Source organism: Podarcis cretensis (genome assembly GCF_951804945.1).
Source record: "Podarcis cretensis genome assembly, chromosome: 9".
In the NCBI taxonomy this organism is placed as follows: Eukaryota; Metazoa; Chordata; class Lepidosauria; order Squamata; family Lacertidae; genus Podarcis; species Podarcis cretensis.
The window spans coordinates 8517587-8543916 of record NC_137178.1 but is presented as its reverse complement, the minus strand read 5'-3'; the positions used below and the strand labels follow the sequence as shown (position 1 = coordinate 8543916).

The following is a 26330-nucleotide window of genomic DNA, read 5'->3' as shown; positions in this document are numbered from 1 at the left end:
ACAATACCAGTGTAATTTATTTGGACATAAATGACACTTCTTTGGCCAAATAGGAGACCACTGCTATTTCGCATGCAGCTAGCCAACTTACTTGGGGAAGGTAATCTAAGTACCATCACAGAAAAGTAATTTTTACGCTCATAAAATCTAATAGGTACCATACCTCTCCTTTATGTAATATTTCTTAAGGGAGACCTCAAAACTATCAATGGAAAGAATATGGATGAGTAGCAATTTAGGTGGACAGAGTTTTACAGACCCAGTGAATGGACAGCAGAAGTCCTTAGGCATCTAAGAATTTAGGGCCTAGCACACACAAACCAATATTCTTTTTGGATTTTACTTCCAATGTTCCACACAAACAAGCGCCCCTGCATGAACTTTGAATGGAATTTGGTGGCAACTCTTAATTAACTCTTGATAACAAAACCCCTCCTGCTGATAATACCTTAAATATTATCTGGAACTTGTAAATAATATTCCAGCCATATTAAAAGGGGAAAGGGATAAGAAAAACTCTATCCTGGGCTCAGTGGGATACAGGCAACTTCAAATTAGTAAAATAAAGTTCAAGCGGGATAGCTATTTGCATATGTAAATTTTACAAAATACAGACTTCTACAAAGGCACACTTAAAGGTTATCAATATATTCCCCCAGACAACGATGTATATTAAAATTTGCTCTTCACACAAATATGATATTAATTGTCTCTGATCAGGGAGTGCGAGGCTATTTTTGTGAGTCCGTGTGTTCGTGATAGAATGTCATATTCTCCTTCCCTCCTTAACATAATATGCAAGAAGGAGGGGGCAGGAGAGATTTGATGCTTTCATATAAACAATAGTTGAAAAAAGAGGAACCAATGCCTTTTTTTCCAAGGCACCAGAACTAGCGCTCCTTAAAAGTAAGGTGATCTATGCAAGTTCTAACGATGCAATAAAAAAAGAAATTTAAAGGCATAAAGCATGAATGTCAAGCAAATGTACTTGAGAACCTCAACAGAGCATCTATTGTATCTATTGTTGTGAAGTTGGGAGTCTCCCTATTAGTCACCTTTGAAAGCTGCACGATGGAGACACATTCAGTGCCTTATTTACAAGCATTCCATGTTTGATCCATAGAATAGAAAGTGTGGACTGAGGTATTGCTAATTACATGGCAAGCCAATTATAAGGCCAGCTAGCTCCTTAAAATGGAGTGGTATTTGGAGAAATGGCTAGTGTATAAATCTTTCCCCCCAAATTAATATTATTAAAAAGAAGTTACTTTAGTATGTGTGTGTATCAGGTTCACAGCCTGTGTGCCATCTCTTTGCTAGTCCAGATTATTTTCAACTTTTTGAATACCATCAAAGTTAAAAGTTTCTTTACACACACACACCTCCAGTTAAAGGTAATGCAGCTGTGTCTCCAGTTTCTGCAGGTAGGGGTTTTGATCACCCTAGAGCAGGGGTAGGCAACCTAAAGCCCGGGAGCCAGATGTGGTCCAATCACCTTCTCAATTCAGCCCACTGACGGTCCAGGAATCAGCATGTTTTTACATGAGTAGAATGTGTCCTTTTATTTAAAATGCACCTCTGGGTTATTTGTGGGGCCTGCCTGGTATTTTTATATGAGTAGAATGTGTGCTTTTATTTAAAATGAATATCTGGGTTATTTCAGGGGCATGGGAATATGTAAGTTACTTTTTTCAAAATATAGTCCAGCCCCCCACATGGTCTGAAGGACGGGCGACTGGCCCATGGCTGAAAAAGGTTGCTGACCCCTACCCTAGAGGTTGTAGCTTGTTTAGGATCAGGTTTGCTCCTTTACCAATAGTGTTTCACCTCTGCAGGTGTTAATGGGTTTCATCCTTAAATAAAGTGGTCCTGGTTCAGCCCAGCCTGTCTCTTTATTCAGCCATCTGGTTGCAAAGGCTCAGTTCTACATTACAAGCAGAAATCTGCTGTATGGCTTTCCCATGCCTATGAAGGTTTATCCAGAGGCGGAGCTAGCTGCTGTGCACCCGTGGGTGGGGCTAGCCACCCTTGGGGGCAGGGCAAGTGTCCCAGGGGGGCACCACCCATGACAAACATCCCAGGGGGTGGGGCAGCAATGTCACCCCCCCAGGGATGACACCCAGGGCGGACCGTACCCACCACACTCCCTTCCTCCACCAGTGGGTTTGTGCTATCTATGCATTGTCTGTGCTGCCTCCGTGATAGTTTTCTTTTGCAAAGAACAAAACACCTCTAAAATATTACAAATACCATCCAAAACCTTCAGTCCTCTCTTCTCCAAAGGAAACTTCAGAAGCTGGATGCATTCCCTCATGTTCAGATCGCTTTTTAGAGCTGCATGTTGAGGACAGTGGAACAGACCTCTTGGCATTGCTGCTGCTGCTGTTTTAGTTACCCTAAGTTCTTTTAGCACTCCCCCCCCTCTTTTGATCCCAAGCTTGACAATTAGTGGTTAGCAGCACATCTAACTTTTCCATTAAAATAATGTGCAAGCAAAATTCGGAGGAGCAATTACAGACCGCTTAATTCAACCTAATTGCACTAATTGACATGGAACACTGGTTGCCGTAATTCAGAAAACAGTCACCTCTAATTAACATGCATCTAGCAATTATAAACCAGGAAAAAAATGTTTTACTTTAGGAGTCCCATATTAATATAGATAAGTATTTAAGATGTCATGCCACGTTCCACACAAATATTTTTATTTTATTTGTAGGATTTGGTGGGTGTGTGGTGTTCTCATTGTGTAACTTTTCTTGAATTTAGCCAGGATTCCTCCTGGAAACACAACACAATTTTATTGCAAATGTCTCCTTATAGAAACATTTTTGTCTGCATTTTTGAATAATATACACATTTTCAAAGTATGTTCTCTCTAATATTTATATTCCCTCTAATGTAATGTAATTTTGTATGTTATTTTTCACCAATATATGCATTTTTATGTGCACTTTATCTCTGTGTATTCACTTTAGTAAACACAGTACTTGAATGGAGAACTGTGTTGCAAAATTCAGAGAAGTGTGAATTTTGAAGACCGGCAATTTCTCAATCTGCATTTTGTTCTGGAAAGTGCAAACTGAATTCAAACCCCTCTCCAATCTTAGGTGAGCTTCCTTCTTTTTTGGGGGTGGGGAGGACTAATAATATTTTATGTCTTTATTTTTAAAAAAATAATTCTTAACATAGTAAGCATTTTTGTCATGGCATTTTGATGTGTGTTTATATATATATATATATATATATATATATATATATATATGAAATTTCAGGACTGGACATCAATAAAACCAATACATTGGATGCTAACTTTTTTAAAAAAAGGACAATATAACCAAATGACATAATCCTTGTGTTTCATTTATAGTGTTCCCTCCAGCATTCCTCTCAGGCACCCCCAAGGCACTTGAGAAATGTCTATAGTTGTACTGAGAACCATTTATATTTATATTTTTGCAATCATGCAAATTATGGTGGAGCTTCAGGGTGTCACAAAATTCCTATGTTAATGGGGACAATCAAAGTTAAGTACTTAAAAACCTCTTTGTCCCTTTGTGGCTGAGAGTTCAGAGGGAAAAGTGGGATGAAAATTGGCCCATGCAACTTGTGACCCATCAAATTGAATGTAGTCCATCAGCCCTGTATGGTGGCTTAGTGAAAAACAAAGCTGGGAGTTGAGAAAGTCCAAACCTCCCACAAACAATTATATGCCAGGAAGAAAAGGCAATACCAATAACTGTAATAAAATGGGAGCATTCGCACTGAATTGGCACAGGGCAATTGGAAAGATGAATGTGAAGGATAATAACCTGTAATACAATGGCCAAATTATCAGAGGCAAAGGTGAAACATAAAAATTACAACTGCCAGCTGCATATGTGGCACATGGTTACAAATATTAAAATCTACACATCAAATGCAGTGGAGAGTTGCTCAAAAGGCCATCAGTGCCGATGAGTTAGAACTGATTTTGTGTGGGTGGGGGCCTTGTGGAATACTGCCCTCCCAACCTCAACTGCCCTGCCTTCTGGCTTTCATTCAGTACCGGGGGTGGACATGATAGAAGTGTATAAAATTATTCAAGGTATGCGGGGGTATGTGGGGTGCCTCTCCCCTGTGCCCCCTATTCATGTCTACATTCCCTATTCAGGCAAAACACCCAATGAAATTGATGGGGACTGCACTCAGGTCAAACAAAAGGGATTCTGAAATTCTCTGCCAAGCAACGTGGTGATGGAGACTGGCTGAGATTACTTTAAAAAGGGATTGGGCATTTATTCATTGTGTGCCTCTGAATACCAATTGACAGCTTTTGCACCTTTTTGGTGAACCTGGGCTTATCCAAACCCACTTTTTGCTCTATTCTTTCCACGCTCTGTGTGCCCCTGCCCCAGAGCTTTCCCTGTGAAAACCTGCTCTTTAGTACTCAGTTGGAATAAATGTCAATTCAGGCTTCCCATGGATTGCCATTTGCTCTGACTGAGCATTAAAGAGGAGGTTTTCATGGGGAAAGCTTGTGGGGGCAGGGAGAAAATAAAATAAAAGGATGTGCTCAGACATGGAGCTTTAAATCACGGACCATGCCTGGAAAGAGTAGAGGAAAGGTAACTCTGAATGAACCCTCTGACTTACCATGGTTAAGAAAAAGAATGCCAGAGTAGATGGATCTTTGGTCTGATCTGATCAATGGCTGCTATCCATGATGCCTATGCCCTGCCTCTCCAGCCAGAGGCAGCAATGTTTATGAATGCCAGTTGTTGAAAGCTACAGGAACACTCATATCCAGCTTGTTGGTTTCTTGCAAGCATCTGTGTCAGGAGTGCATGCATGAACCAGGCCCTGTGACCAGTAGGGCTTCGCAGGACTGGGGCCTTCCTAAGTTTGTTCTGGAGAGGCAAGGTGCAGCTGCACAGGTGAGGTCGCTTGGTAACTCACTGCACCTGGTGGCAAGAGCTGGGAAGGGATATAAGGTCAGCATTTCCCTTCAGCTCTTTGCCACAGCAACACGCTTCCTGCCTTGCTGTGTTTGGCTTCTCAACCCTCAGACCCTTGATTTTGTGACTCCTTGCTTCTCGACCCTCAGACCCTTGACTTCATGACTCCCTGCTTCTTGACCCTCGGACCCCTGGCTTCTGGACTCTCATTCCTGCTCACACCCTGCCATCTTGCCCCTGGTCCCGATGTTCTCAGCTGGGACTTCAATCGCCCGTAGACTGGACTGTGACAATCTCCTTGGCCACTGTGAGAACAGGATGCTGGACTACATGGGCCATTGGCCTGGTTGGTCTTATGTTATAAAATTGGAGTGTCATTTTATGGAAAGGCAGCATACAAGGCTGTCAATGAAATTATGCATGCATGTATTTATTTTGTGCCTCACTCCCCCAAAGAAATTTTGCAATATAAATGTCAACAATAAAAACATATGTACAAAACAATTGCAAGTCTAATACAGATACAGACTGGGATTTTTATTTTTATTTTTAAAAACCTCCTCTTAAAAGACATCCTGAAAAAGGGAAGCCTTCAATAGGTACCAAAAAGAGAATAGAGATGGCACTTGATTTAACAGAAGGAGTTCCAAAAGATAGGCACTGCCATGATAATGACCCAATTTCTACATCACACAGATCATACATCTTGATGGGAATGCATCTGCGAGACCCTCTCTCTTGAAGAACACAGTGATCAGTTGGGTATACAAGAGGTGAGATTATCTTTTAAGCATACTAGTCCCAAACTATATAAGGGTCTGTACTCCTTGAACTTAGCCCAAGAGCTTGGCTCAATAGGAAGTTCTTATGGCCTCATCTTGAAATAGTATCTCCAGGAGGCCATCTCCTGCAGAATGCAGTGATTACTTGGGCATATAAGGGGCAAGATGGTATTTTAGGTATCCTAGTTACATTTTGGCCAGGATCATTGTATACCATGTGTGTGTGTGTGTGTGTGTGGTTGGGTCTGCCCCTGACCTGCCAGGTTCTGTGCGTAATGAAACCTCAACCAGGATTTGAAAGTATCTTTAAAAGCAGAAGCTGGCAAACCTGATTGTGATGGAGGGCACATTTGAAAAAGCTGAGAGGAATAAACACATAAAAAGCAAATCCTATTCTTCATTGGCTGCATTTGCTTTATAGCCGATTCCCCAAAGATGGGCTAACACTTTAAACGTGATTGCTAGTTTTATTTCTCCATTTTATGTGGATTTAGGATCACAAGCTACGACTTAATTCTTCCGAGGCGATCGTCCTTAATTTCAGACGAGCCTTTGAGGAAGATATTCAACCTTCCAGCTTTCTAATCTTTTCTAAAGTTTAGCTTTAATTCCTTCTGCTAAAGACAAGCCAGTTCTGTTCTGATTTCTGAGTCAAGTTAATCCAGTGAGGATGGAATAAATATCTCCAAACACACATTTTGCAGCCTAAGGAAAGTTGGTGAAAAATGAGCACAGGGTGGGGGGTTGGGGGGAGGAAAACCATCCAGCTCATTGTTCAATGCTGTATTATTTACAAAGAGAAAGGAAGAAAGCAGGTGTGTTTATTCTCTGAAAGGCTCTGCAATTCAGTGAACAAAATATGCTGGGTTTGAACAGGAGAGCATAGTCAGAATAATAATAATAACAATAATAATGACAACTGTGACTTCAAAGAAGAATGGGAACTTTTTACAAATTATCTAAAAAGACAACAAAAAGAACTGGACTCCTTGGCAGGTTTTGAATAAACATACATAAATTTATTGAGGGTTAATATAGTAGATGTATACATCCTTTTATCTAATTTTACAGTATGCAGAGAACAACATGAGTTGAGAAATCAGATAGAGAAGCTGAGGGAAGTCTTGGGGGGGAGGGAGGGGGTTCTTGGGGGAGGGGAGGGGGAAAAGGGGGAGGGAAAAGGGGGGAAATAATGAAGATGACTTGTTTTGATAATTTGTTATGTTGAAATTGTTAATTGAAAATTTATAAAATAATAATTGTTATGTACTGAAGTTCTCACCCTGGGCCAGCAGGGGGATAATGTAGACAGTTTTCACTCAGGTCCACATATGCAAATAAGGAATTGAAAGTGACGTTCAGTGATTGGATAGTTACAGAAAGTTGTTACTGTTGCTTTGTAGTGGAGCTCTATATAAGCAGGTTGGCTATCGCTGTGCTGTCTGATATGTTCACCCACAACTTAACAACAACAATAATAAGTATTATTATTTTGATTTCTTACCTACCCTTCACCATGATGTACTCCTAAAGGGAGGGATGGAGAGCAAGAATCATATGGGCCCAATGGGAGAGGGTCTGGAAGTTTCCCCCCAACTCAACCTTTTTCTCTCTTGCAGTGCCCTTCCTCTCCTATCTATTAACACCCACCCCTTCACCCCAGGGTGGGCTACAACATTAAAACACAATATTAAAAACAATTTGAAACAACTGGCAACCACACAGTCTGGAGAGCATGAGACTCTTAATCTCAAGGTTGTGTGTTCGAGCCCCACACTGGACAAAAGTTTCTTGCATTTCAGGGGGTTAGACTAGATGACCCTCATGGTCCCTTCCAACTCTAAACTCTATGATTCTATGAAAAGCAAATATATGCGCCTCACGTGTTGAAAGCCAGGGTAAAGAGGTGCATCTTCAGCATTCGCAGGAAGCTATACAAGGAAGGTGTGAGGTGCATCTCTGTGAGTGTGGGCTGTGCAGACTGGGCTGTGCTATTTTAAGTGGGATTGATTAAGTGGGTCTGAGTGGGATTTCGTCAGGGTTCAGTCCGACTCATTTTCTCCTTGTATAAGAACAAGCACGAAGGAGGTTCCCAGCCCACTCACAGGTGCTTATAATATCAGTGGAAACAGTTGGTAACCACCTTCAATTTTAACCTGAAGATTGCTACTTGTGCAGTTTTAATTTTAATTTTAATTTGTTTGAATAAATTCTAGGATGTATCTTAATTTATTGATCGCTTGTTTTTATGCATTGTCTTATTTGTATGATGTTAGCCGCTCTGAGCCCAGCTTTGGCCGGGGAGGGCGGGATAGAAATATTATTATTTTTTATTATTATTATTATTATTATTATTATTATTATTATTATTATTATTTATTTCTTTTGAAAGGAAATCCTTGACGGGCCCTCCTTCTCCACCTGTTTCACACTGTTGAGAATTCTAACTGGTGCAAAAATAGGTGCTTAGTGGGGTGTGTACAGTAGTACCTCGGGTTACATACGCTTCAGGTTACAGACGCTTCAGGTTACAGACTCCGCTAACCCAGAAATAGTACCTTGGGTTAAGAACTTTACTTCAGGATGAGAAAAGAAATCATGCAGCAGCAGCAGCAGCAGCAGCAGGAGGAGGAGGAGGAGGAGGAGGAAGAGGAGGAAGAGGAGGCCCCATTAGCTAAAGTGGTGCTTCAGGTTAAGAACAGTTTCAGATTAAGAACGGACCTCCTGAAAGAATTAAATACTTAACCCGAGGTACCACTGTATATGCTTAAGGGATAAGGAACACAATGCCTATGAGCACCTGCTCAGCTTATGGGGCTGTGATCAGTATCAGAACCAAAGTCACAAGTCCTTCCATACAAAAATCCACCCCAAGTCCACTCCCCAAACATTCTTTTTCAGCGACCTAACTGGATCCGCATGTAACTGCGACTCGAGTTTCAGAAACCTTCAGAAGCTGAGCACGCAAGCCAGCATAGAAAGAAACTCTTCGCAACAGAAGGGCAGATAGAGGCTGTGTAAAGCATATTTACAGGCAGTTTATTCAGCATCAGGACAAAGGGAAAAACATGACTTCTCCCCTTTGTGCCCAAGCAAGCAGCATAAGCAAAAGCTATACACACAACGGAAGTTCCCAGCAAGCTGTGCTGGAATGTAAACAGGCATGTGACACACAACAGTCATTCCTGTTCCTCTTAAGGTGGAATGGAATATATTAACAGTTAATAGTTGTTCTTCTTAAACTGTTGAGCATCAGACAGAAACCCACTCACCCTTAGGCTTTGCCAGCTGTCTTCTAGGGACTGGATAAGGGTGTGTATAGCTGGCTGTTCTTTCTCATTCCTCTGGGTGTGTAGCGCAGACAGGTAAATGGATTAAGCAAGGGCTGTGTGTCCCATGTCATTGCTTGAGGCAAAACAGTAAGTGCTGCCTTGCCCTGCTGCTGCCACCACTGCCGCCACCTGCGCCACTCCTCAACCAACCGTGCCACCTCTGCCACCGGCAAAGAAGTGGTTCTGGCATCTTTGCCAATTTTGGGTGAGATCTCACCCAAATTGTGCATGCAAGATCTCACACGATTTTGGAAGTGTGTTTTTTTGCCAAAATTGGCACCGATACAGCTGCCACTTCTGTACGAGCAGCACAGGTGTGGGGAAGGCAGGTCACCCATGAGGCTGTCTCCTTTCTGCCGCCTGAAGCAGCTGCCTCAGTTTGCCTATTGACAGAGCCAGCCCTGGGTTTAAGATGAATGGCAATGGCTGGGGTGAAGGGAAGCTCAACCACATTCCACTGCCGACCAGTTTGGGAGACCCTTCAGTTTGGGTTTTGGGAGGCATGGCGTGTTCTCCCTGCTGAATGCTGGGAAGCAAGGGCAGGGGGCACAGATCAAAGCCCTCATACCTGTTGGTCCCCTATATGGAGAGGTAGAAAGATTAGCCTCTTACTCGAGAATCTGCTTCTCATTTTCCCAGTCTCAATTTGCATTCTCTACATTTCCACATCAGTCTGATAATTTTTAACCAAGAGGTCCTTGTGAAAATTCATCAACATTTTAGTGCAAATTTCTCCTAACATATACACATTTTTGAGTACAATGTTGTCTAATATACATATTTTTTCCAATTAATTTCCCCAATATAATAAATTTTTGCATGTTATTTTCAATAATATGGCAGACTATGCCAGTTATGCTCATTTTTGAACACATTACCTGGCTGCAGAATTGCATTTCAAAATTTGGCGAAGCGGGAATTAGAAATGTTTTTCGGGAAAGGTGAGTTTGTTGGGTTTGCCTTTAAATGCAAACTGAATTGGATTTCTTCCAATTCGCACACACTTATGGCTATGGAGCTTTGCTGGGGTGTTTTTGCTCTGGATCATAGGTAGGATGTATTTCCTTCACAGCCTACACAGCTTCCACCTGGTTGCATTAGAAGAATTTGGCTTATAGTTTGCTGCAGTTCCTCAACTTGCATTTAATACAAAAATCACTATAAACCTTAAGTCATATATCTCAAGTCTGGTATGGGGAAAATTTCATGGGCATTGCAGAAGGTTGTATGATTCTACAGTTCAGCTGCAAACCCCACTCCCTTATCAGCAAATATTCTTAAGGAAGGCTCGCTGTGCTTTCTCTGCCCTGCCTTTAGATGGTTGGTTTCACTGTACTGACCCTCAATCCTTTTGAGCATGATCATTTCCCCCCTCTTGCGTGGTTTTTTACTGCAATATCTCAGGGCTACTGGGTTTAAAACGAAAAGGGGAGTAGAAACCCAACCCCAGAGAAATGGCCAAATATGTCTGGAAATGGAGTGAAAAAGACTGAAAAATCAATGCCCATTTTGAAATGAGCTCTCACAGCATAGCCTTCCTAATCATGCAGTTTGTCTCTGACAAAACAGAAGAGGAGAGAGGTTTTTTTTGCTCGTGAATTCTTAACCCACAGGCCAGTCTGACTCGGTAAATAATGTATGAGCAGGACCAGTTCCTGAGTTGTTATGCCATTATTCTATTGAATTGTTGTGTTGCTTATGTGCTCAATAAATAATGAAATTGTTCATTGAGTGTCACCATTCAATATATGCTTTTTAAAAAAATAATGCATCCATCGATAGCCCTCTCCGCCACAAATTTGTCAAATTCTCTTTTAAAGCCATCCAAGTTGGTAGCCATCACTTCATTGCGCAAGAACAAGTTCCATAGTTTAACAATGCACTTCATGAAGAAGTATTTCCTGGTAAGAGGTATTTACAAGCATCCCAAATCAGATCAAGAGCTTCAAAAGTCTCATGTTGCTCTGTCATTCCTTCTTTCTGTGGTTTTCTGAACTTATATCCATACATATTTTCCCTATATTTCTGTGTCTGTCTAGGTCCAAGGCCTTCCATAAGAACTTACCATCAGTGGGTTAACCAAAAAGGTGGCAACAATATTTCTGTTTGAAATCACCCTTCACTTTATCCCAATGTGGATTACTTTTGTGTTTCTCTCATTTCAGCAGATTAAATTTGGCCTCCCTTTTTCCTAATACATGGAGAACTGAATGTCACACGGGGCTGTTCTAGGCTAAATAATGTTCCAGAGATTAATAAGACATCTGTTCCATGATTTTAGTTTCTATTTCTCTCGCTCTCTCATACATGTTTTGTTTTGTTTCCCATGAAAACTACTTGAATTTACCCATTGGTTTAAAAAAATAAAAATAAAAGCTGTGCAAAAGTCATTCTAAACTTGTAAGATTATTTGGGCAGTTCTGGGGAGCAAAGCCAAGATTAGGTTGGAAATATGAAATTAGACAAAGCATGTGATGTTGGGGGTAATCTGGAGATCATCATGCATAGGGTCAAGCACATATTGTGATAAAATAATTCTCAGTAGCTGAAAAGTATTAGTTTGCAATGTATGTCAGTCCTGAGCCATAGTCAGTGGTCAGTCCTGAGCCTGGAAACTAGAGCCAGGAGTTGTGTCAGGGGAAAGAGAGGTAATGGACAAAGCTAGTAACCAGAAATGGAATTAGGTTGGAGGCAAAGGCACAACCCAGGAAGCTGGATCAAGTCGGAAGTCAGTAACCTAATGGAGATTTAACATCACAAAATATGCAACAAAGCAAAGCATGGAAATATAAGCTGCTAGACCTTTAATATATGTCCCTGTGAGTTGCAAAACTTCGCACAGAATAGAAAAAGACCACACATCTGGTAAGTTAAAAATAGTTTACTTACAAACTTTCCAAAGGTCAGAGTCATGTGCTTTTCGATACAGCATTCAGAAAAAGTTTCCTGAACACGCAGTAAAACTTGGTTTAGTTACAGTGGTGAAAGTTCCTAAATTATGGTATAGGAACACAAGAATGGCTTGTAAGAGCCTTGTGTTTTGAGCTGTGGCAACTAACTCAAAACTTCTTCATATGTTGAGCTTCTCCAGTGGACAGGAGGGGAGCAAAGTTTTGATTATCTAGTCCACTCCAAGGTGAGCTAAACCTGGCAGGACAGTTTACTCTATGGTTTTAACCCCTTCGTGCATTAATTGGACTTAAGTGTGTTGGTTATATCAGGTTGGTTATCCCACACGCAGAACATCTCAGGTTCAATCCCTGGCATATCCAGGCAGGACTTGGAGTGTCCCCTGCCCCACACCCTGGAGACCCACTGCCAGTAAGTGTAGATAATACTGAACTAGATGGACCACTATAAGCTTGCTTCCAATGATCCTATATTCCATGTTCATAAATGTGTATTTTTGTTTTTAAAAGGGCTTCTCCGGGCAGCTGCAGTGTATATATTATTTATACAAGACAATGAATAAGGATAAATAGCTTTGCAGAAATATGATTCATAGTGCTAAGTTATTCTGTCTGCTACAGCATTCTGAAATTTGAAATTATTGTGTTGCATAACAAGGAAAGAATATTGATCATTTGACATTAGCAGCCCCTTTTGGCCTAGTGTTTGTCCATTAAAAGAAAGCAATGCTACTCCATAATCAGAAAAACATGCAAACTTTTATTTGCTCTGAATTTTGCTTTGGGCAAAAACAAACCAAAACCAAAACAGCGACCACTGTTCTTAGTTATAAAACATGAATATGAATATTGTAAAATGTTCATGTGCAAAAACCTCATTGGAAAATGCTGCTAGCCTTTTTTTTTTAATTAAAAAAAAATCCTAAATAATAGTAAGGCACAATTTTTATATTTCCCTTTAGAATGTTCAAAGCATTTCATGTACATGAAATATATGCAAGAACAACGAAAGGAATTCCCTGAGCACTTAACTCAAAATTTCAGATGTTGAAAAGGAACAATTGAATGTTCCAATTAAGATTGATGCATCAAGTTTCAAAGCTTGCATGTTGGAATGTTCATCGTCAATTCCTATTTCATCAAAAATGCCCCAGCCTCAATTGCAGCATCTATGTGTGTGTTAGTTTGCTACTGCACCGTCATACTGCATTTAACAAGCTAATGTGCAAGATTTTCACACTCTAACTATGGGAACTTTAATTAGTGAGGAATGCTGCAATTAGCGACCCCACACATTCCAAGCATCTCTTGCACAACATTAGCCCAACACTTCAGTTCCTTGAGCAACTGTGAATTAAACGTAGAGCGAATTCAACATCATATTTTTCCAGATTAATATTGCAACCTCACTTGATATTTCTGTCTTCTTAACAAGGACACACTAAAAAAAAATCATGGGAGCCCCCCCCCCATCCCTGGGTGAATCTACCTGTACTGCTTAAGGTTGTCATAGGATTCAGCTGCATCTTCAACCTTCCTCAACCTCTCTGGCTGACCCCCAACTCTGAAACATAAATAACTTATTGAGGCCTGTGGGGATGGACATATTCACAAAAGATCTGTGCTGAATCAGACCAGATCACTAGTTCAGCATTTCACAGTGGCCAAGCAAATGCCTAACAGAGGCCAAAAATTTTTAAAAAATGAGTGAATTATCCCACTCATGATCAATTGGTGATCAGATATAACCACCTCTGGTGCTGATGTAGCCATCATGACAGGTAGCTATTGAGACCCTTATCCTCTTTGAATTTGTCTAATCCACCTTTAAAGGTATCACAAATTGATGGCCATCACTACATCCCCTGGCAGCAAATTCAATATTTTAACTATGGGTTGTGAGAAGCACTTTATTTTATTTTACCTGAATCTTCCAACTTTCAGATGACTTGGGTGACCCCATAGGTTCTAGTATAATGAGAAAGAGGGTAAAACATATCTCTATTCATTTCTGGATAGATGGTTTGTGTGCACATAACAAGAGCACAGCTAGATCAGAACAAGATATCATAGGGATACAACAAGAGGAGGGCTGGATCACACCATGGTCCCATCTACCTGAGCAGACCATTCCAAATACGAGATGCCAGATGACATTGGGAAGTCAGCTGTGATGACCAGATCCTGCCCTAATTGTTTGCCCTCCAGAAGCTGCTATTCAGAAATACAGTACCTCTAAGAAACGAAGTTTGCATTATAAGTATTGGGTTGTGCATTGTAATATGCATGCACTTGGCTGAATGGCAGGCTCCATGGTAGAGATTTTGTCCACTATCGTAGGGATGTGAGATAAATTTGTTTAGTCTCCATTTTAACACAGACTTCCAAATTTACACTTCTGGAACCAATATGCAAAATGAAATTCAGCTCTTCTTCTAAATGTGCACTTTTCTGAATTTTGCAATGCAGTTCACCATCCAAGAATGCATACACAAATGTGTATATTAGTGAAAAGTGCATTCGAAAATGCATACACTGGTGAAAAAAACAGGCAATAATACATTCCACTGGGGGAAATTGCATATACTATTGTGTACAAAAATGTATCTCTTAGAAAAGTTCCCCCATGGTCCACTTCAAAATTGCCAAGAGTCTTAACAGACTACTTAATGATTTTTCTGCCTCTTGTAGAAGAAGCTAGATGTGGTATGATTTTTAATGGCTTTTTTACAGATATCCTGCAGACTAGTTGAATGAGACTCACAGACCACTGGTGGTCCATGTACCACAGTTTTGGGAGAAAAGCAAAAATATGCACAAATCTTCATGCAGTCTTTTTTTTTTTTTTAAGAATAATTTTTATTAACCGACCAATCACATCAAATCAAACCAAATTACATAAATTCCAAATTACACAGCCGAATTTTAAATTTTTGTTGGGGGTACCCATATTTCAAGTTCCGAAGGGATCCAATCAACTTTTTACTTCTTACTGCTGTTTTAATGTCCACAAATCTAACCTTGTGATGTTCACAGTACTATCCAGTCTTTTCTTATTATTTTTCCACATCTCTTGTTGTTATTTTCATATATTTTTCCTTTCTCTTTGTGACCTCTGATAGTCTCCGCAAGCTGGTTAGAACAGTTTATAATCCTGCGTGGATATGATTATTATTTTTTTATCCAGTAGCCATATCCAGACGTTTTCCATATAACATCACTTCCATACATCAAAACAGTCTTAGTGTCATTAATCTTCACCAATCTGCCTCCTTTCTCAAAACCTCTGAGGAGATTCACTAGGAATGCAGTCTGAAAACAAATCCGTTCTTCTTCCCGGCTATAAATCTTTTGACAAGATGGCGACTCCGAATTAATTGCTGCGCCATTCCCAAAAGCTCTTATTGCTTCTCGGTCTCCGTAAAGTATACTTTTGGTTAAAGTTTATCTCTACACAGACCTTAATCATCCTGCTTGGGTCAGTTCAACTGACGGTTCTAATGAGGAGGGGTTCTTGTAAATCACATAGAAGGAAAGTAAAAAAGTCCCCCCCCCCCATTCAGCCCCGTTGTCAACATACCCTGCCTTTGGTGTATCTTCATCGTAAAATATTCCTGTTTCTCCAGCCCGTCGTCTTCTTTCACAGAGGTCACTTAAATTAGCAGACTTCACTCCCCTTCTTCACTTGAAATATGTGCATTTGCTTCTTTTGTAATTAATTATTCCAAATTGCTGCAACTAGTGCGCGATCAGAGACAGGATCCAGGAGAGCCGATGTCCACACGGGGGCATTCTGCCTAGGGCCCTCACCCCCTTCTTTTGAATTAGGGGGTGATTTATGGGCACAGCAGGCAAGGGCAGTGTTCCCCATTTCCTTGGGGCAACAAGGGAGGCTGCCTACTCCCATAACAGCCTCTTAATTACCCCGTGTGGGTCGGAGAGATGGTATTGTCGGCCATCTTCCAATGTGACCCCTAGTGGCCCCCCCATGCAGTCTTTTTTTAAAAAAAGGTAAACATATGCAAAAATAGGGAGAAGCAAATTCAGGATTGGACAACTGAGAAGTATGAAAACTGAAATTGACAGTTGCATCCATCCCTATGCCAGGGAGAGTAAATTTGTGGCCCTCCATATGTTGCTGGACTACAACTCCCATCATCCCTGGTGCAAGATGGGGAGCAAGCGCAGATGGAGGGCCACAGGTTCCCCATCCTTGCTCATTGCAAAACCTCTCTCATGCCTGCAGCTGCATCCACTGATGGACAGATTGTGACCTCTGAGCCCAATTTAAAAGAAACAATGTCTATATACCATCCATGTTTTGATGGGCAAAGAAAGATTCCCTCCCCCCCCGGTGGAAATAGATAACTGGATACAGATAGGTGATAGATAGATAGATGATAGATATTCTCCAGCTTCAGTTTGAATTTGCACACCCACAGTTATTTACAGCTATTATTAGTTCAGTGCTGAGGTCTTCCAATTAAATTTCTGTCTTTTGTTGGTGCTTTTAGCTTTGCCAAAAATACAAATCAAGAAAGCATGTGTGGATTCCAGACCGCAAAACAAACTTACTAATAACTCTATTGCATAAAATCCCACACACATCCTATTAACACTGGGTAGCATCTTACCATGTTTATGTGAACAATTTACAAGGTCAGGTGTGCTTTCTATATAAATGCTTTAAAACATGTTGTTATATCCGCCTGGCATGCTGTTTGCATACTCATTCTGTACAATTATAGATGCATCTTGAATGGAACTTCTATTTTGATATGTCTAATAGGTAGGGAAGAAATTTTGTAGCAAGGCGACCCTGTATTGTCAAGGAAAGCAAAGTGAGATGTTTGTCTGGTTTCCCCACACCCCATAAGAATTTAATGGACTTCCATTCAATCATAAACAAGGACAGAGAATATATGATCATCCAGTGAAGATTAAAAACAGATTAGGGGAGGAGTGCAGATGAAGAGACTTTTGCTCACTGCTAGAGCATCTGCTTTGCATGCATTTAGTGACACCAGTCCCATGCTATGAAGAAGTCTTCCAGCAGAGATTCATAGAATCATAGAACTGTAGAATTGGAAGGGACCCCAAGGGACATTTAGTCCAATCCCCTGGAATAACATGTGGTTTCCCATCCAGTTTGAACCCATACCAGACTTTGCAAACATGTTAGCAGTTTTATTGCTGCACCACTATGTCTATGCACCATTATCTCCATGTAAAGCTGGGAGAGATTCCTGCATGGAAGCCTGGAGAACTATGGGCAGTCATTGTAGATACTACAGTGGTACCTCGGGTTAAGAACTTAATTCGTTCTGGATGTCCGTTCTTAACCTGAAACTGTTCTGAACCTGAGGTGCCACTTTAGCTAATGGGGCCTCCTGCTGCCGCCGCACGATTTCTGTTCTCATCCTGAAGCAAAGTTCTTAACCCGAGGTACTGCATTTTAATGTTTTAATGATGTTGTATTTTAATCTTGTTTTTAAGTTGTATTCATTCAACTTGTTTCTATTATTGGTTGTTAGTCGCCCTGAGCCCGGCCTTGCCTGGGGGAGGGTGGGGGTATAAATAAAACTTCTTCTTCTTCTTCTTCTTCTTCTTCTTCTTCTTCTTCTTCTTCCTATTTCTGGGTTAGCAGAGTCTGTAACCTGAAGCGTCTGTAACCTGAAGCGTCTGTAACCTGAAGCATCTGTAACCCAAGGTACCACTGTATTGAGTTAGATGGTCTGACTCAGTATAAGGCAGTTTTCTATGTTCCATGAAGTGGGACTGTTTCTATGTTTAGGGAAGGGTTATAGCTCAGTGGTAGCATATCTGCTTTGCATGCAGAACACCCCAGATTGAAACTCCAGCACCTCTTGGTAAGGCTGAAAAGCTGAGAATCTCTCCTTTCTGAAGTACCTAGGGCTACCTAGGGAAGGCTTCCTCAACAACTTTTGGGGTGTCCTGATTTTTACTTTTTGAAATATGGCAACCCTAGAGTTACCACCAGTGAGTGTAGATAATGCTGAGCAAGATGGACCAAGTGTCCGACTCAGTATCGGGCAGCTTCCTATGTCCAGAACTCGTCTGATGCACACACTGTCAGGAGTTCATCCTACACTCAAGTAGGACCCTGGCAGAGACACATGCCATCTGGCATGTTCTCTCCCTCCTGGTCGATCGTTTGGGAGCTTTAAAAGCTTTATTCAGCCCGAACATTCCAGCGACCGATGCCAACCAGCACACTTAGGGATCCGCAGAGTTTGCACAACTTGCGTGACAGACCTCAGCAACTCAGCTTTTGGGCTAATCCACTTTTATTTACTTATAAACACACATGGAGCACTGCAACATGGCTCCCTCTCTCTCTAGCATCAGACAGCAAAGAGAAAAAGAACAAAGGACAACAGTCCCACTTCATGGAACATAGTAACACAAACATCCTGTCTCTGTCACTTCCCACTCTGTGGTGTCAAAAAATATACCGTCATGTGATAGACAAAAATCCCATGACTGCAGTCATGGAGCAGGAATTCTAACACACACAGCTCCATCCCACGCAGACTGGCCTGTTGAATTCCATGCAGAAGGAGCTCTGTGCACACATAAAGCTGCTCTTTCCATGGAAGTGAACCTGCAGAGCTGCCATTGAAATTTCAAAGCTCAACATGTTTATACAGTAGGAGGCTCCTTCTCAGATGGAGCATTAGGAGAATTTCATAGTGCTGGGCCAAATTCTGTACAAATGCTTCCTGGGCTTGGGGAAGGAGTCGCAATGCTCTGACAGAGTCTGAGATCCTTTCTGCTTCTTTCCCCTGAAAAAAGGGTGTTAGTACTGTGTACTGCTGCATATTGCCAGAAAAAAGCACTGTCTGCACACATCTACTCAGAAGTAAGTCCCACTGCATTCAATGGGATTTACTCATAAACAAGCAAACATGGGAATGCAGCCATCATGAATACACTACTTACGCATTATTATATAGTTGCACATAATTATGCATATTTACATAATTGCACATAATTAAGGTATTGGATTTGTAATCACAAGGTGTTCGCCCCATCCTAGGCGTCTTGTAGAAAAAGATTTAGGCAATTGTTATATTGGGAAAATAGCTATAACTCTGACCCATAACAGCTAAATGGAGCCCCCATAACGAGTGGTAGTGTACTTCTAAATACTAGATGCTGGACACATGTCTTGTCATGAGCCTCTGAGAGACATTTGGCTGATTCCTGCTGAAATCAGGGTGCTAGGCAAGCGGCACCATTGGTGCAATCTACTGGATGTTTCTACAGCAGCAATCGCGGCAAAAAGCAAAAGCAAAAAAACCATCCAGGAATTTACGTGGGTCCTTGCTTATATTTATATGTTCCACATGGAGAATTATTGAATCTCGGTCTAGGAGAGCTATTTGTTCCTACTGAACAAATAACATGTAGAGGCACTGAAGCATGGGCTGATGGAAAATATTTTCTGAATGAATTTATAAATCAAATGTATCTACTTGGAAGCTTAAAGATAAAAGAAACTCGTGTCTTGAAATATGACTTCTGGGCCTCGGAGACAGAGGAAAGAGAGGGGGGTAAACCCACTCACCATCCTTTGGTGATTGCAGATGATAAGAAAAGACAGATCCACTCTCTATATTGTTCATTAGAGCTTTGTGGCGCTGTACTTCTTAACTATCCTGTAGGGAGAGGCTTGCAATCCTTTCAATGAAATGCTCTCGTGCCTTTTGTACACACATTGATTTGGAAAGGAGGGGTTTGCACATAACATGCCAGCATGAAATGCAGGACACCCCTACCATGACTGTTTTAAATCTATGTTCGTGAAATGCCTTCTTCGTTCACTGCTGAGATGTGTATGGGGATAAGATTTTATACTGCAGGCAAAGACATCTCCACCTTCCTCCCCACTGCCGTGCAAGGAGGGGGTGCTTTTTGGTGCATAAAATTATACATGGTTTGGAGACAATGGAATAGGCTTTTTTTTTTCTTCCTCCCTCTTTCAAAATACTAAAACTCAGGGCCACCCAGTAGAATTGAATGTTGGAAGATTCAGGACACACAAAAGGATATTCTTCTTCGCCAATGCAGTCCAGCATTTCATCTTCCTCTTATCTGTTTCCCTCTCTGCCCCACCGTTGCTAACCCCCCCCCCTCTTTTTTTGCATAAAACCATTGGCCACTTCTATGCCTTATTGGAGCAATTATTTTCCCTTGACCTTCACCTCTGTCTCTCATCCCTTTGATTTGTCCATATATCTGAAGGCGAACTTTGAAACCCTCCAGCAGAGGTCACAAAGCAAACAATGGTTTTGGAAATTGGCAGGCTGCCCTCTGAATCGGAGACCAGGTCAACATTGGCTTTTTCCTCTTCACTTCTTAATCCCTTTACATAATTAACAGACACACCACTCAATTACACTCAATTTTCACATCCCATTTAAAGGTCACTAGGTTCTACAGTCATCCTTAATATGGAACACTTATTTTTAAAAAAAGGAAAGTGTAGCTCTGCCCTAGTGCCTGCATTTCAAGTGGGGTGCGCACTTGCACACACACACACACAAACTCTTGGAATCAAGTTAACTCTTTAGAGAAGGCAGGTGTACTGTGCTGGATTTATGTATAAGCTAAACAAGCTATAGCTTATGGCCCCACTCTCTTGCCCCCGCCCCCCAAAAAATTAAAGGGGGGAAAACTGGATGATAAAAAAACAAATAAAATAAAACTTACATACAGCAACAGTGTTTTGTGTTGTGTAGGCTCCTATGATGTAAGTAATGGGCACTGCCTGCTAGTCTGCTCCCTAAAATATCACTGGTTTGCTCATTTCTATATACAGTGGTACCTTGGTTCTCATACTTAATCCATTCCGGAAGTCTGTTCCAAAACCAAAGTGTTCCAAAACCAAAGCGGGCTTTCCCATAGAAAGTAATGCAAAACGGATTAATCCATTCCACACTTTTAGAAACGACCCCTAAAACAGCAATTTAATATGAATTTTACTATCTAACGAAACCATTGATCCATAAAATGAAAGCAATAATCAATGTACTGTACTATAAAATAAATAAAACAGTACTGTAGATGATAAAAATAAAAATTAATTTTTTTTCTTACCTGCACTGATGATAGTCATTGTTTGGATGGGGGGCTTTTAGGTCCATAAATTACCATATAGCATATGTTCAACAAAAAAAAACAGCAGCAATTTGTTGTTGACAAAGGACAGCTGGACATATAAAGGGCCCCATTACCTTCAGTAGCTGAGGGCCTCATCAAACATAAATCCAGCCCTGCAGATGTGTATCTTTGATAGGAATGTCAGAAAACTCCAACAGAAAGAGAAACAGGGGCAGCAATTGCTGGTGTTCACTTATCCATTCCCTGTCCAGAATGGAAGTAAATCCAGCAAATATGAATGGTATTTGCTGTGGTTGTTTTCCATCTGTGAAAGATATGAAATTGATTACAATTTTTCCCCATTTGCATCGTGTTTCAAAGGAATGCAGTAGAATAACATAATGGGATTGTAATTGATGAAGTGTTTGAATTTTTATGCTGTGAACTGCCCTCTGATCTTTTGATGAAGGGCGGTATACAAATTTAACAAAATAGTAGTAGTAATAATAATAATAATAATAATAATAATAATAATATACATACTTAATTATCTCAAATACTTATCTTGCTTAACTTCAGCATAGAGGACAGTGAGATGAATAACCTAACCTTTTGTGGAAGATGAACTGCAGCAGAATGGAAACAGTGCCGTTTGAGGTGAATGCAGAACCACAATTCTCAGAGTGGTTTAATAATCATTTCTTCTTCCCAGGAGACTCTGAGAATTAAAGCTGTGCAAGGGAATAGGGATCACCTAGCCAAATTTTAAATGCCTGCAAAGAAACTTCCTAATTTCACCAGTTTAAGCCATTCTCAAGGTGGCTTATGACATTTAAAAAAATGCAGAACTACAAGATTATAATAAATGAAACATTTAAAACTATGCAACCAAACTGAACAATTTCCAAATGTATTACAAGATTATAAATAAAGATACAGAAGAACCACCAACAAACACAACCCCCCCAAAACCCCAAACAACACTTCAGCCAAAGTGCCTGTTCAGCAAAAGCCCATCTTAACAAACACAATTCCCACATGGGACCATCTCAGCATGTAACTATTTCTGAGAAACTAATATTTTGTTAAAGAGAACAAAATCAACCATTTAAAGACCCAGTATCACATGATTTCTAGACTGTTGCATACTACATAAACCTTCTCGAAATAACTATGATCTTCCACAATACTGCAATACATACCCAAGACATTTTACCAGAGAGTCTGGAGAAGCTGTTCCCTAAGGCAAGGAGGAAGTGAAAGAACTTTGTAAGTTGCAAATCCATAGGTACTAGAGTAATCCCCCTGCCTAATGCAAATTTGGATGTTCTTACCACTCAGATACAATTTCTAAGGACATGAGCCAAGATATTGTTATTGCCATAAGCTCAAACTTAGAGCTCATCAAACCTTGAGCATGATGTTCCTAAGGAGCTCAGCCTCACTGTCATTTTAAGAATGCCCTTAAGCACACTGACTCCAGAAATCTCCATATTCCTTGTAATAAGTAGCATTTCAAGCAGAGACTTGAGAAGTCAAGGACAAAAGCTGTACTTTGAAGCTGCTGACCTTGATGTAGATTGATTAATGAGTGACTCTCACTAGCTAGGTGTTGCATACCAGTGTGAGACCTCTGAGACATGCAAATTCCTTTCTCTACATGATCAGTAACCTAGTCAAGTCATCCCAGACACATCCTGATTTGACCTAATAAAAGTCCTGGCAGAGGAAGCTCCACACCTGAGGAACTGCACTCTCCAGGAGTCATTTTAAAGCTCATTGACATGACAAATATAAGAAACATTCAACTTAAATTTGCACACAGTAACCTATTTGCACTCTTCAGCTTTGGTGGAACATTGATGCTGTAATGGGTATTATTCAAGACCCTAGATAATCTGCCTGCTTTGTTGTCATACAGGGGTGAGAAACTTGTGGCACTCCAGGTTTGACCATGACATATACTCAGAGTCGCAAAGTGATTTCATGCTCTTTATTCAGCTCATAGTGGTGAGGAGGAATGAATGAAAGTCCCCTCAAGGTATCTGCTTTATATACATTATTTACACAATGGGCTGCACATGATTGGCTAATTCCGGAATTCTACTGTAAGCCAATCAGGTTGTGGATTCACTTCTATCTGGAGCATGATTGGGTAGTTCCTGCCAACCAATCATACTGCTGCATTGTTCTAGGACCAATCAGACTGCTGCATTCTGAATCCTATTGTTCTAGGACCAATCAGGCTGCTGCCTTTTGGATCCTATTGTTCTAGGGCCAATCAGACTGCTGCAGTTTGGATCCTATTCAGCCCAGTACATAACACCCCTCCCCTCTAAGTTCCAGTCCTGCTCGGGAGGTCGCATTCATAGTCCTCGAGGTACGCCGGCGGCCTACGTGTGCGTTGCGGCCTGGGGTGTTCCCTGGTCCGGGGTTCAGGTTCTGGCTCGTGTTCCAAGGATGCTGGCTGTGATGGGGCTGTTTGGTCTGGTGCAACCGGCTCACTCAGTCGTGGTTCTGGTTCCAGTGTCCTTTCGACCTCGCAGGTCTTCTCTGTATTTACTGATTCTGCCTCTCCTGCTGGCCCCTCGTGCTCTATGGGCCTCACTGCCCCTCTGTTCCCTTGGGACTCCTCTGCCCTTTCCTCCTCCTGGTTTTCTCCTGGGAATCGTCGCCGTATCTGGTCGCAGTGGCGGCGCCAGCATTGCCCCCCATTCGTTAGCACCTCATACGACACGGGGCCAGTGACCCTGGTGACTGTGGCGGGTACCCATGCTGGGCCTGCCCCAAAATTCTTTGCGTACACTGGGTCCTGAGCCTCGAAGGTCCGGGGGTTCTTGCCTTCCCCCACCACTGCCTCATCCTGAGCTCTATCGGGGTGAAGGCGGTCCAATCTGATTGCAAGGCGCCGACCCATTAGTAGTTCAGCGGGGCTCCGGCCAGTCGTTGAGCTGGGGGTGCTGTGCTGTGCTAGAAGGAATGTGGCAAGGCGGTACTCCCAATCCCCTTGTGTCATACGGCGAAGGGTGTCCTTAGTGGTCCGCACCATGCGTTCTGCTTGGCCATTGGTGGCAGGGTGGAATGGCGCCGAACGGATGTGGCGGATGGCGTTCTGCGTTGTGAAGGTTTGGAATTCTCCTGACGTAAATGCAGTCCCGTTGTCTGAGACGAGAGTGTCAGGGAGCCCGTGGGTTGCAAACAGCCTGCGTAGTACCCGGATGGCTGCGGACGTAGAAGTGGACGGTACCAGTGCGACTTCCAGCCATTTGGTGTAGGAGTCCACCACTATGAAGAATGTTTTCCTCTGAAAGGGGCCAGCGAAGTCCACATGCAGGCGTGACCATGGTGCTCGGGCGGACTCCCAGGACTGGACTGGGGCCCTTGGGGGATCTGGGCGGGATTCTTGGCAGGCCTGGCAGTGTTTGACCCAGGCCTCTATCTCTCCGTCGATCCCTGGCCACCACACATAACTCCTGGCAAGGGCCTTCATTCTTACTACCCCTGGGTGTGTCTCGTGTAGGGCTGTGAGGACCCTTTTGCGGAGGGGCTGGGGAACAACGACCCTGCTTACCCATAACAGGCACCCCTTGTGGGCCGACAGTTCATGTTTGCGGGTTGTGTAGCCGGCGAATTCTGGCCCGGGGCTGCTGCTGGGCCATCCCCTCCACACCCAGTCCAGGACCCGGGAGATGACCCTATCTTTCTTGGAATGGTGTGCAACTTCTTGTGCCTGAATGGGGCGGTCAGGAAGCAGCTCCAGGCTCATAACCTCTTGTGCAGGTGCTGGGTCGGGGCCTGTTCCGGTAGTGGTAGCCTGCTGAGGGCGTCCGCATGGCCCATCACCTTCCCCGGACGGTGAATTAGTGCATACTGGTAGGTGGCAAGGAAAATTGACCACCTGAGGACGCGAGGAGACAGCACTTGGGGGTCTGCTTTTCAGGGGCAAACAAGCCAAGCAACGGCTTGTGGTCAGTCACCACGGTGAAGGGCCGCCCGTACAAGAAATCATGGAATTTTTTTACTCCCTTCACGATTGCCAGACCCTCCTTGTCGATTTGCGCGTAGTTCCGCTCGGTTGCGTTGAGTGTCTGGGAAAAGTATGCCACTGGTACCTCTCTTCCATCCGGGAGTTGGTGTCCCAGGACAGCGCCAATTCCATAGGGCGAGGCGTCGCATGCTAGCACCACCGGCAGCCTCTCGTCGAAGTGTGCCAAGACCGAGTTTGAGACAAGCAAGTCCTTGACTGCCTGGAATGCGGCCTCCTGGCGCTGGCCCCACACCCAAGGGGCCCGCTTGTCCAGGAGTCTGTGTAGGGGCTCCGCTACCGCCGCCTTGTGGGGAAGGAAGGAATGGTAAAAGTTCAATAGTCCCAAGAAGGCCTGAAGTTCAGTCTTGTTCTTGGGCGCTGGGGCATCACAAATGGCCCGTACCTTGTCCCCAGTCGGGTGGACCCCTTCTGCGTCCACCATAAATCCCAGAAAGTCCACCTGAGGCACTCCTAGTAGACATTTTTCCCGCTTCACCTTGAGACCCGCCGTCTGGAAACGGTGCAGAACGGTGCGGAGGCGGTCCTCAAACTCCTCTGGTGTGGGCCCGGCAATCAACACATCATCGAAGAAGGGGGTGACGCCAGGAATCCCTTTAAGTAGAGAGTCCATTAGATTCTGGAATATCCCTGGTGCCACGCTGATACCGAATTGCAGCCGCTTTACCCTGAATGCTCCTCTGTGCGTCACAATCGTCTGTGCCTCTGCTGTGGCCTCATCCACTGGCAGCTGTTGATATGCTTGGGCCAAGTCCAGCTTGCCAAAAATTTTCGACCCAGCCAGGGTGGCAAGAACATGGCTGACCACTGGCACTGGGTATGCATGGGCCGTAAGGGCCTTGTTTATGGTACATTTGTAGTCTGCGCAGATGCGGACCGAACCATTAGGCTTGACGGGTGTGACAATTGGGGTTTCCCAGGGGGCATTAGGCACCGGCTCCAGCACTCCTTGCTCCACAAGCCGGTCCAATTCCTCGTCTATACGGGGTTTCAGGGCGAACGGGACCCGGCGGGCCTTGAGCCTGACCGGTCGTACTGCGGGGTCAAGCTGTAGAGCAATGGGGGGGCCTGTATACTGTCCCAATTTCCCATCAAAACCCCCCGGAAATTCCTTGCATATGGCGTCCACGTCCACTTGTAAGCTAGTGTGGTTCACCCCGGTGACGGCTAGCCCCAGTGGTCCAAACCATGCCAATCCC

At 42.8% G+C, this 26330-nt stretch overlaps 1 long non-coding RNA gene across 1 annotated transcript; it reads right to left on the bottom strand.

The window, feature by feature from the left end:
* Positions 1-21335: 21335 nt before the first annotated feature.
* On the bottom strand, positions 21336-22486 carry LOC307224148. The gene is made up of 3 exons (XR_013842443.1): positions 22421-22486; positions 22289-22326; positions 21336-21411 (listed from the first exon to the last, which is right to left on the bottom strand). It is a non-coding gene; the product is annotated as an uncharacterized lncRNA (long non-coding RNA).
* Between the last annotated feature and the right edge of the window lie 3844 nt (positions 22487-26330).